The sequence below is a fragment of the Musca vetustissima genome, unplaced genomic scaffold (genome assembly GCF_032173495.1).
Source record: "Musca vetustissima isolate MV318-11 ecotype Yass unplaced genomic scaffold, APGP_CSIRO_Mvet_v1 utg20390, whole genome shotgun sequence".
NCBI classification, from domain to species: domain Eukaryota; kingdom Metazoa; phylum Arthropoda; class Insecta; order Diptera; family Muscidae; genus Musca; species Musca vetustissima.
This window is the reverse complement of record NW_026880880.1, coordinates 146,290-157,542: the sequence shown is the minus strand read 5'-3', so window position 1 is coordinate 157,542 and position 11,253 is coordinate 146,290.

Genomic DNA, 11,253 nt, shown 5'->3' with positions numbered 1-11,253 from the left:
TATCCGAAAAATGGACCTATGTTTATAATTTTTGTGGAGAGATTTGGTACCTATTAGGAACTCAATTAAATTCCAGCCAAAAATGAATATACCCTCCATACTATGGTGGAGGGTATAAAAAGCACGACGAAATTTAAACCCTTCCACGTTATCAAGAAGGCATTGTTAATTTCTACGTCATTTTGTAAGTGGCGTACAACTGGTTGTTCGTTTTGAACGAAAATACACATATCATTCTGAAATCTATGAAATATTGCATGCCAATGGGCAGACTTCGATTTTTTGGTTTCCATTAGTATAAAATCGAGCAAAGTTTCATTCGGACACATTTTTGTGCAACATCTACATCAAATCGGACGAAACTATATATGAGATCTATATAAAAATCTGAACCTATTTCAACAGAACTTCACAGACATCAAACTGGACATAATTCAGTCTCAATTGGACATACATTGCAGGTTTGGTTCGGATCATTATATTTGAAGACCTTTTTTTGCACTTTTCTGTCTGCCGGCATTACACACATTATGTAGACCTTGAACACTTGTCGAAGTTTTTGAGTTAAACATTTTGGGGCGGGACAGATTTATACCATACCATATTATAACTACTTTGGTTGGCAACTAAAATCTTCGAAATCTTCAAAACAAAAATCTTTTTTTTTCTTCGAGGTGTCCTTTTTTACTTCTATAACCACATATGAAGTAGCAAAGCGTCAAAATATATAAGTTGATCAAAACATGTCTTATTTTTGATAGATATTACGATATGTGTTCCTACTTTATTTCATTTATGAATATGAAGCAAATTGTTTATATTTATTATTCAAAAACTTTTTAAGTTTGTTCAAGTTAAAGTTTTCCCTTATTGCAAATTTTATTTGTTATGAAAACAATTTTTCCAAAATATTATTCTCTATCCACATACTTATTTCTTTTGTAGATTTTTTGTGGTTTTCCATTCTTTTGTCAAGAAATATAAATAACAACAACAATACCAATAAAAAAGCATTACAAGCTCAATTTACTTTTGGTCACTCGCCTGTAAAACCAAATTCTCCAGAGACTGCGGCATCTCTGCCATAACATTGCCATCAACAATGACATACGACCGACACATGCAAGGCTAGTGAAATGGGTGGACCTTCCTTTCGGTCAGCCATAAATTGTGGTGGTCATCTTCAATTTTCGAAAAAATAGAAATTCTATGGACAGATGTTTACATCGTAAAATGGTTTATTATGACAATAAAAAATTGACCATCTTAGTTATAAAGGTTTGCTGTGATGCAGTACTTGTGTCTCAGGTGGGATCTATTTATTTAACACCATCAATTTATGATTATTTGAAAAATATTATTATTATTGTTTTTATGGATAAAAACAAAAATATTGTATTGAATGAAAATAAACAAATAAATATTTTATTCGAGTTGCACTATAAAGATATTCTATTGCAACTTGGAGAATATAATAACACCAAGAAGACAATGTTTTAGACCAAAAAATTTATTTCAAAATCAAATATGGATTAGGCTAGTAATTTTGGAATAATTTTTTTGGTCTAAAACATTGTATTACCTACGTAGATCAATAAACCTATCCAAAGTTAGCGCTCTAATTCAATAAAAAATGGGACTATCATGCGGCTTTTAAAAAAAGTCTATGGTGATCTGAGCTAAATGCACATACAGTCGGGTACGGTTATAGCCAACTAGTAGGGACCAAGCAAATTAGTTCGTTATAGAAGAAGTTCGTTATATCCAAGGTAAGGCACAACATAGGCTTCGCAGAAGAAACGGGTAGGTTTTTTGCCCTTTTTGGCAATTCTTAATGAGTTTCTCTTTTTCTTTGATGAACATGTCATTACAGCTAATATTTTTTGTAAAGGTTGCCAGCGTTAGAGTAAAAACTAACTTTTGTGGGGATTGCCATCGTCAGTATTACGTATATTTGTAGTAAGTTCGTTATAACGAAATTAAAATGTATGAAAACATAATGTTGGGGCCGAATAAATAGTTCGTTATAAAAAAGTTCGCTCGCCAATTCCGTTAAAAATTGTGACCAAACACCCTATAATGGGTTCGGTTATATGAGAGCTATCCTAAAATGAAGTTATATGGGGGCTATCTTAATATATGGGACAATATTGATTATTTTTGATTTAAATATTTTCTACCCAATGAGATTTAAACAAGTGAAAAAACGTTAAGATCGGCCGGGCCGAACTTTGTATACCATCCACCATAGACATACTGACAAATTTTTGAATTGAAAATATAGGGAACATACATACAACGACAATGCTACCAATCGATTGTTGTAGAACAAATAGAAATTTCAGCAATTTCAATGGGGGTTTTCCCTAAAATCTCAAAACCTCAAAATGTTGGCATATTTTATTAAGGCATGGTAGGGTGAAACATGTGTATAAAATTCTGAAAATACTCCAATTTAGAGGTCAAATTTATATGAGACATACTAAAGCGGGAACAATATTGACAACATTCTGTAGGAATTAGCAAATACTTGGTGTTTTCATTATATAAGGGATTATGCCTAATTAAGGGCCGATATATCTCAAGTTCCATGCTAATATTTTAGTTTTGAAAAAATGCGACTAAAACCCCAAAAATTTTGAAAATTGGGAGGCTACCAGAAAAAGTGGACCTGTATTTATAATTTCTAGTTAAACATTTGGCACCAAATACGAATTCAATGTACCAAATTTCAGCGAATTCGGTTGAAAAACGCGCTCATGGAGCCCAAAAATTGGGGGGTATCCGAAAAAATGGACATATATTTATAATTTTAAGTGGGGAGATTTGCTACCCAATAACAACTCAAAGTACCAAATTTCAGCGAATTCGGTTGAAAAACGCACTCTAGGACTTCAAAATACCGAAAAATGGGGGGGGGGGGTAGCCTTATATGGGAGCTATGCCTAAACGTGGACCGATATAGACCATCTTCTAACATGACCTGCCTGCAGACAAAAGACGACTCTATGCAAAATTTTGGCGATTTATCTCAATTCGTTTAGACGCTAGAGTGATTACAACAGACGTACATGCTTAAATCCCCATAGAATTTTACGCTGATCAAGAGTATATATACGGAAATGCTTCAATCAGAAATGATTATTTCGATGCGTTACGGAGGGTTTAAAAACAAGCATATAGCCTCCGTCGTGAGGATGAAAATAAAAATATCTAAAATTAATGGGGCTCCTAGGAGAAAAAAGCGATATGAAAGGACCTTGAACATACCGAAAAATATGTGATATTAAGAAGATTGAAATTCTTAACCCTTTATGGCCCAATGTTGCCCACCAGCAACAAAATGTTTTAGAGCTTATATTTAAACCATATATATATATATATATATATGTTGTTGTTTTGTTGTTGTTTTTTGTAATTAAAGAAAAGTCCTTATTTTTGATGGCGGGCATGATAACTCCTCACTGGAACATCGGAATCCGAAAATTCCAACGGTGTTAGAAAGAGTACATGTCTGGCTCTCGTATGAACTAGGATTATTGACTTCGCTCTAAAATTAACAAAGTGGTGGACCTTTGAAAAAATATTTTTGGAATATCGACGATTTTTGACCAAAAACCAAGTTCAAAAATAAAGAAGATCCTCACCGATTGGCTTAATCCAAGTTCATACGATAGCTCTACACTCACAGAGAAACGTGTAAAAATTTGGAATCGATTGGGTTATTAGTTTTTGAGTTATCGTGCCCTTTGGGAAGCCCTTAGCCGTCACTTGATGCTGACACAATAAATCGGTTATATCTTCAAGAGTTCTTGAGATTTTCACTTGAAATTTTGTAGGGACATTCTTTAATTAGTGTAGATTCGAATTATATCAACAAAATTTTTGACCCCGAGAATGGGGGGGGTCCCCTTAAGTAAAAAAGGGAATAGAGAATAATTTAATTCTTTCGTCGATATTGCTTTTGGTTGTCTTGATATTGGACTTTTATTTTCCAGAAAGAACGTACTGTATCTGCCGAATGCAAGGATGTAACGACGTCAAATTTTGTTTATATATTTTTTAGGACAGTTGCATTAAATATGTACACAAAAAACGTTCTATGATCGCGGAAAAAAATTCGGGGCTCATAGGGTTAAAATATCTAATAAACGGGCTATCCGTATATGCGGCTATAATAAAACGGAGATCAATATTGATATTTTTTGGTCGTGAGATTTCAAAGCCAATGAGAATAAAAAATAACAAATTACAGCCAACTTGGTTGAAAAACTTGTCTAATATTCTTAAATACCGATTTGGGTCAATATTAATTTCAACAGACAGACTGACACGCATAAATCGATATAGAATTTTATTCTGATAATTCTGGTATATATATATATATATATATATACTTTATGCGGTCCCCGGTGAATATTTCGAGGTGTTGCAAATTTAATAGTATAGGGTATAAAAGGAAGACAAGTGCAAGGTAGTATATAAGATAAAATGTAACGGGGACAAAACCATCACATTGCACAATGACAAGGCATACGCCAAATTTCAAAGACATCAATATCCAAAAACCGTCAAAATTATGAAAAATAAATAAATTCAATAAATAGACTTCCGCAAATCAAAAAAAAGCCTACAATAGTCAGGATATATTTACAGTGCAAGTGTCATAGACTGAGGGTATATATATATATATATATATATATTCTGACCGACACCTTTTTACTTATTGCTACTTATTTTTATATTTTTGGGTTTGTGGTTTTACCTAGTATTCCCACCCGATTTTAATTATCCACATCAAATTCTTACTATGTATTTTTTCCAAGATATGCCCATCTTATGGTATATCCGTTATAGCCAGATGTTCGATTACGTTTTAAGTTCATTTAACAAGAAATTATTTATTGATTCTCTCATGGAGATACCCCTTGGCAATGTACCTCATCCTTTTCAAGTAATATGACCATATTTAAACTAACCTAATGATTGTCAACAAATGTTGGGCTTAATCAATGGTTTGTGTTTACTATAAAAAACAAACGCCCAACTACAACACCAAAACCCCCGGTTTGTTAAATCAAACAATTCAGACACACAATGAAACCACTAATTTGTTGCATTTGTGTAAATTAAATTACTGTTTACACTCACAGACAACGGCATCGCAATCCACTTGATTACGTTCGAGAAAGGACAGGGCCAACAACCCTTAACGGATGCATCATGCCAACCAAACAAAACAAAAATCCACACATATTGAAAAACCATTCATACTCGAACCCATTGACTGCTGGCTGACTGCTACCACATTCGGAATGTGAGTAAGTGTTGAACGAGCCACAAATAACAACAACAACAAAAAGGCAAACCATCGAAATTTTGTGTTCTTCAAAATTATCCAATATTTAAAAGTGTAAAACAACAACAACAGCAAGCACAAAAAAGGGGTTTTGACTTCCTATGTTGACATTAGGTCAAATTGCCTTTAATCGAATTAGGCTGCTGTCACTGCTGCTGACAACCGGGGGGAAAGCTAAAGCAACAACAAACCCTGCTGGTTGTGCCTTTGTTTTAATGCGATTTTAAAATTTTACACAAATTTCACAGCATGACAGGAGACAATGCGAACAAAGAAGGACAATTTTCAAGAGCAGCAAGAACAAACCCCTCACCAACACGGAAAGGGTTGTTTTGTGAACCGTATGTTTGTTGGGTTGAATACCTTCCTTGATCACTGCCTGTTTCGCATGCCTGCCAACAATCTGCCTTGAACAAACAAAAAATGAACGGTTGACTGTCGTAAGATTTATATTTGATTGGCGACGAAATTAGGCCTACCGGATCATGTGGATTGTAAATAGAATTAAGCGCATTTGCATATGGTCAGTTGATGTAGCCAAAGGCCTTTTGAGGTTATCTCAACATACTTTACGATATTATTATATATGTATACAGGGATGTATTCTTTTAAATTTGTTATTTTCTGAAACATTTCGGGAACTCTATACGGGGACTATGTAATTTAATTTTTTGGTTGTAGGTTGGTCATGCTCCAAAAAATTGTGGGGCGATATCAAAACTTGCATCTATATTGTTTATGAGTAAGGCTGGAATATATATGTGTGTCAGCCTACAATAACCCTTAATTCTAAATAAGAGCCACATCAAATGTTAAATGTGAACGTCGGTTCTATGCACCGGATTGAATCAGAGGAACCAACCTTCGGCTGTCAACCATGTTCGTGTATTTTTTAAGCATGTTTCGTACCAGGATTGAGACAATCCCCGGGATTTAGACAAACTCCGTTTGTCACAGCCGCATCCGCCATACGTCTATATCGCTGAGATGCAATAAATCCGTAGTATAGATACTTTTTGGGAGTTCTTCCGGTCTAAGCAGTGTACAGGCAGAGACAACTTTACTTCGTACCGCCCCAATGCAGACCCCAGCGAGTCGTCGTCATCATCGTGGTTCTCGTCAGCATCGGATTACGTGACAGCCTCGCAATCTCCGCAACAGCTATTGCAGTTACAACTCCTGATAATGTCTCATTTCTCCAATTCAACTGCGATGGATTTTATGAGTATGATGATGTGTTACGGTCGTGGCGATTCAGGAAACGATGCTGAACAACACCTGCAGTCTTCAGAGTTGCGATGGACACCATGTCATAAAGAAGAATCGTATGAGAGGTGGATGTTTAGCATTCTTATTGGACCAATCTGACCAGTACAGACCTATCTCGCTTGAGCTAGACTGCAGTGACCCATATATGGAATATATGGGGGTAGCGGTCAAATGGAGTACCGCTGAGGTAGAGGTACTTAACGTATAGATTCCGCCGTTGAGTAGCTCTGCCCCGCTTTACAATCTAGTTATATTTTCGGTAGGCAATAAACGTCTGGTTCTAGGGGATTTCAATGCACATCAGGAGTTATGGCATTCCGTCCCCTAGGTAATGCCCAGCGTGGTGTGGCACTGGCCGAGAAAATATATAGCTCAATGTTTAGCACGGTGAATGAGGACAGACATTTCCGTCGTGTCTCCAGCGCTGACGAATGACGTGGCATTGGAACCCGTCACCTCCCTGTTATCCTATTCATCAATAGATCACCTGACTTCATAACATACTTTCCTTAAACATGGGAAAGTCAATTGGCAAGAGTTTAGAAATCCTCGCTTCAGAGACGTGTCTAATCCTTCTGATTCTCGGGTAACAGAAAGGAATTTCCGGGCATTTATCACAGCTGCAGCCGTTCGCCTTATACCGACGGGTCATATACCCGAATTTAGACTTAATTTCCCAGCGGAATTACCAAATGAGCTTCGTCGTACTTACCCTACCAACCCCAGAATCAGAGAAATGACGATGGAAGTGAACAAATTTGTCGGGGAGCACAAGTGGGAAAAGTGGCTAGAACATCTGAAGTGTTGTTACATCAGTACCGGAGTAAATTGTTGGGAACTGTTAAGTCGCTCTTGAGCCCATCAAGGTAGGATGTCTGTCTCATTTAACGGCGTTGAGGTGAGAGTGACAGGGCGAAGAGAAGAATATTGCGCCATATAGAATATCTTCAAGTGGAGGAGGAACCACCATGTTTTACATTGCTGGATGTTGCAAGTGCCATCAGAAGCGCAAAATCATTCAAGGCGCTTGATCAGGATGGAATCTCCATGGTGATGTTGAAGCAACATAATGAGTATCTAACCAAAGTCCCCATTTGACGTTAGCCTCTCTAATAGTTACCGATGCCTGAAAACTTGACAGGATGGTTCAGCTACTGAAGTCAGGCCAGGATGCCAGCCAGGATAAAGCTGATTTTTTTCGGGAGAGGAATATGAAAAAATCCGCCACTTAGTCAATGTTTACCACATGTACAGTGGAAATGTGGGTAACTTTTAATGCGATGGGTTCACAATTCCTACCACTAATTACCCCAAGGTTCTAGGGGCAACATTACATGGCCCTTATAAGTCGTCTGCGCATGCCACAGCTATTATACTTGGGTGTAATAGAAGTAGCCATCCATACACATCGCAGCCTTTTTAAACCTTTTATATGTCAAAAACAGACCTCTATTAGGGATAGGTAAATCGACTTTCGACTAATCGATGAATCGACTTTTTGTATTGAAAAATCTAAAAGTCGAAGTCGATCTATGAGAAAATCGTAAAGTCGACTTTTCAAGATCGACTCTCCTTTGTCCTCATAAATACTTGGTTTTTTTATCACAAAGCTCAAATTGCCCAAAAATTTTACTTTCCGGAACTTTACTTTATCTGTTCACAAAAATTCACATAAAAAATCAAATTTTTAGTCGATTTTGCAGAAGTCAGTAAAAGTCGAAAATCGATTTTGAACAGTTTTGTCAAAATCGATCGAAAAGTCGACTTTTTGTAAGACGTAATATAACATTTCAAAAATAGCCGAACTTTTCATTTCATACACCATAACCAAATTGTAATATCTGAACGTTGTAAAATCATGTCAACATCAACAAAAAATCTGGTCCAGAAATAATTTCATCATGAAAACTCTACCTTCAAAATCGACACACACACACAAAAAGACCTTATTGTTAACAAAATTATGTAAATTAGATTTATGCGAAACTCATTCAGTGCTTCAAATTTTATACAACAACAACCCTCCCAAATTTATGACTCAATACACGCCCATGTTGACAAAGTGTGTACTTCTTCTAATGTTCTTCCTGTTGTTGTTGCTGTTGTTATTATTATTGTTATTTTAATTTGTCCTTTTTGTTACTTCAGCTTCGAAAGTTCCTTGCTAATTTTGAATACTGGTGTTGAAATTTCAAAGCTGTCAGGACAATTCCTCCCTTAACAAAATTCGAAATGCTATTATTTGGTCTTTTTGTTCATAACCTGCTGTGCTGTTATATTATTGTTGTTCTAAAAAATTATGATTTCATTATGGTTTTGTATGGAGCAGAAGGTGATAGAAGTAATTGGAAGACTGTCGATGTCGTTGATGGGTAAATAATAACCGCAGGTGTTATTCAATGCAATTTTCTTTTATGATTGACACATTGTGTTGTAAATGATTGAAGTTATTTGATTAATTTGACACTTATGTTTCCTAATTTTGTGGAAATCGGATACTGTATGTATAAGAGGGAGTCTAGTGGGAGGTTTTTGTAGTATACTTCCATCTTAAGATGTATATAACCTTCAACATATCATTGTTCGAAAAATTAGAATACTACGATGAGGTACCGTATCGGTAAACAACCAGAACACAGTTTTATAAAAAAGTCAAATTCACCGGATGTGCCCCTACTCAGGGTAGCTTCGGCATTTGGTGGGGCACATTCGGCTGGTAATTATCACGCTATCAGTCTGGTTGAAATTAAGATCCTCTAAATGTTCTACAATGTTTGACTTTTAAGGCCACATTCTCTAGTGGCGGACGTTGACGTCTTAAAGCCATACACATCAGAAATAATTTTTTTCTATCGCATTTTCGTCAATACAATCACGTTTGGTCTTATATATGTAATGATACTCAAAAACCTTATGATAGATATTGATATTCGATACCTATGGATATAAACTAGTGATGTAGAATAAGAGCTTCACATCTAAAAAGCCGTTACTGAATGTGCTCCGATGCCGAATGTGGCCCAGTTTCCCCTACTTTAAAACGTTGGGCAACGCAGTCGGAGCACTAAAAATAGAAGTGTACCGGCAATTACCAAGCCTGTACGAAGGGAACATCTATTGCCTTGTTGATCCTATGTCTTGGAAACCATCGAAATACCTCCTAATATCTCTGGATGTTAGCCAGAATATATCTTCATTGAGTAACAATATTATTTTGCGTAGTTCGCTTATAAAAAATCACATTTTTATACTATCCACCAATAGGGCTCTGCGACCGAAAGGGCTATAATTGGCATTTCGGTTCTATGTTTTGACCCTATGTCCTATGGAGGTTTATTTTAAAGGTTTAAGCCCAAAAGTCCTGTAATATGGTATTTCAGCTTATTGGTAATCCATATTCGGTATTTTGAATTTTCTTCCCATTTTCCGACCGATAGGGATGTTTTGGTACCCTCCACCATAGTATGGAGGGTGTATTAATTTTGTTTTTCCTTTTGTAATTCATCGAAATATTCATTTCCGACCCTATAAAGTATATATCCTTGATCAGCATAAAATTCTATGAAGATCCAAACGTGTCCCTCTGTCTGTTGGGTACCAAATTTCTCCACTAAAATTTTAAATATAGGTAAACTTTTTCTGGTAGCCCCCATATAGCACCCAATTTACAGTATTTTGGGGGTTTTGAGCATATTTTTCAACCGAATTGACTGTAATTTAGTATATTGACTGTAATTTAGTATTGGGTAGCAAATCTCTCCACTAAAAATAATAAATACAGGTCAATTTTTTCGGGTAGCCACCATATAAGAGTACGCCTAATTTTCGGTACTTTGGGGTTCTTGAACGCGTGTTTCAACTGAAATCACTGTAATTTGGTTTTTTTTAGTCGTATATGGTAACAAACCACCCTTTTAGGGGTAGTCCCCATATAACCCCCTTTTTTATTTATTAAAATAGTCTGTTGTAATCAGTCTACCTTATAAGGATATCGAGATAAAAAGTTAACATGTCAGCTTCGAGAATGAACTATATAGACCCACAAAATATAACTATTTCAGTCCTCAATTAGGCATAGCACCTCCTGCTTTACGTATAGCCTTCAAGGACGTATGCCTACAAAATTGTCTCCTCAATGACAATTTTCATACGGAAGCAGCAGATTCCACGCCACCCCCCAAAATAAAATCATGTGTATTTTGGTGATGAAACGCTGAAATTTGTATTTGGTGTACATTATGGTTTATAGCAATCGGTTGGTACAATTGTTGATATAGTTATCATTTTTGGTATGTTCCGTATATGTTCATTTCAAGTATATATCGGTATACCTATGGTGGAGGTTATCCAAAGTTCGGACTGGCCGAATTTAACATCTTTTTCACTGGTTTTTTTTTTTGCCATTCGGTTTTTTGAGAATAAAAAAAATTATATTTATATATAGATCCTTGAATTCTTCTTTTCGGTATTTTTAAGGTTTCAACTACATTTTCCGGATTTACCCTTATTATACTTATCACAGATATATTTGGCTTTTTCATAAAAGCCGCATCGAATGTGGACCAATTAATCTCACGTTGAAAAAGTTTCAAAATTGGAGATATTGGAGTTCAAATTTTCACATA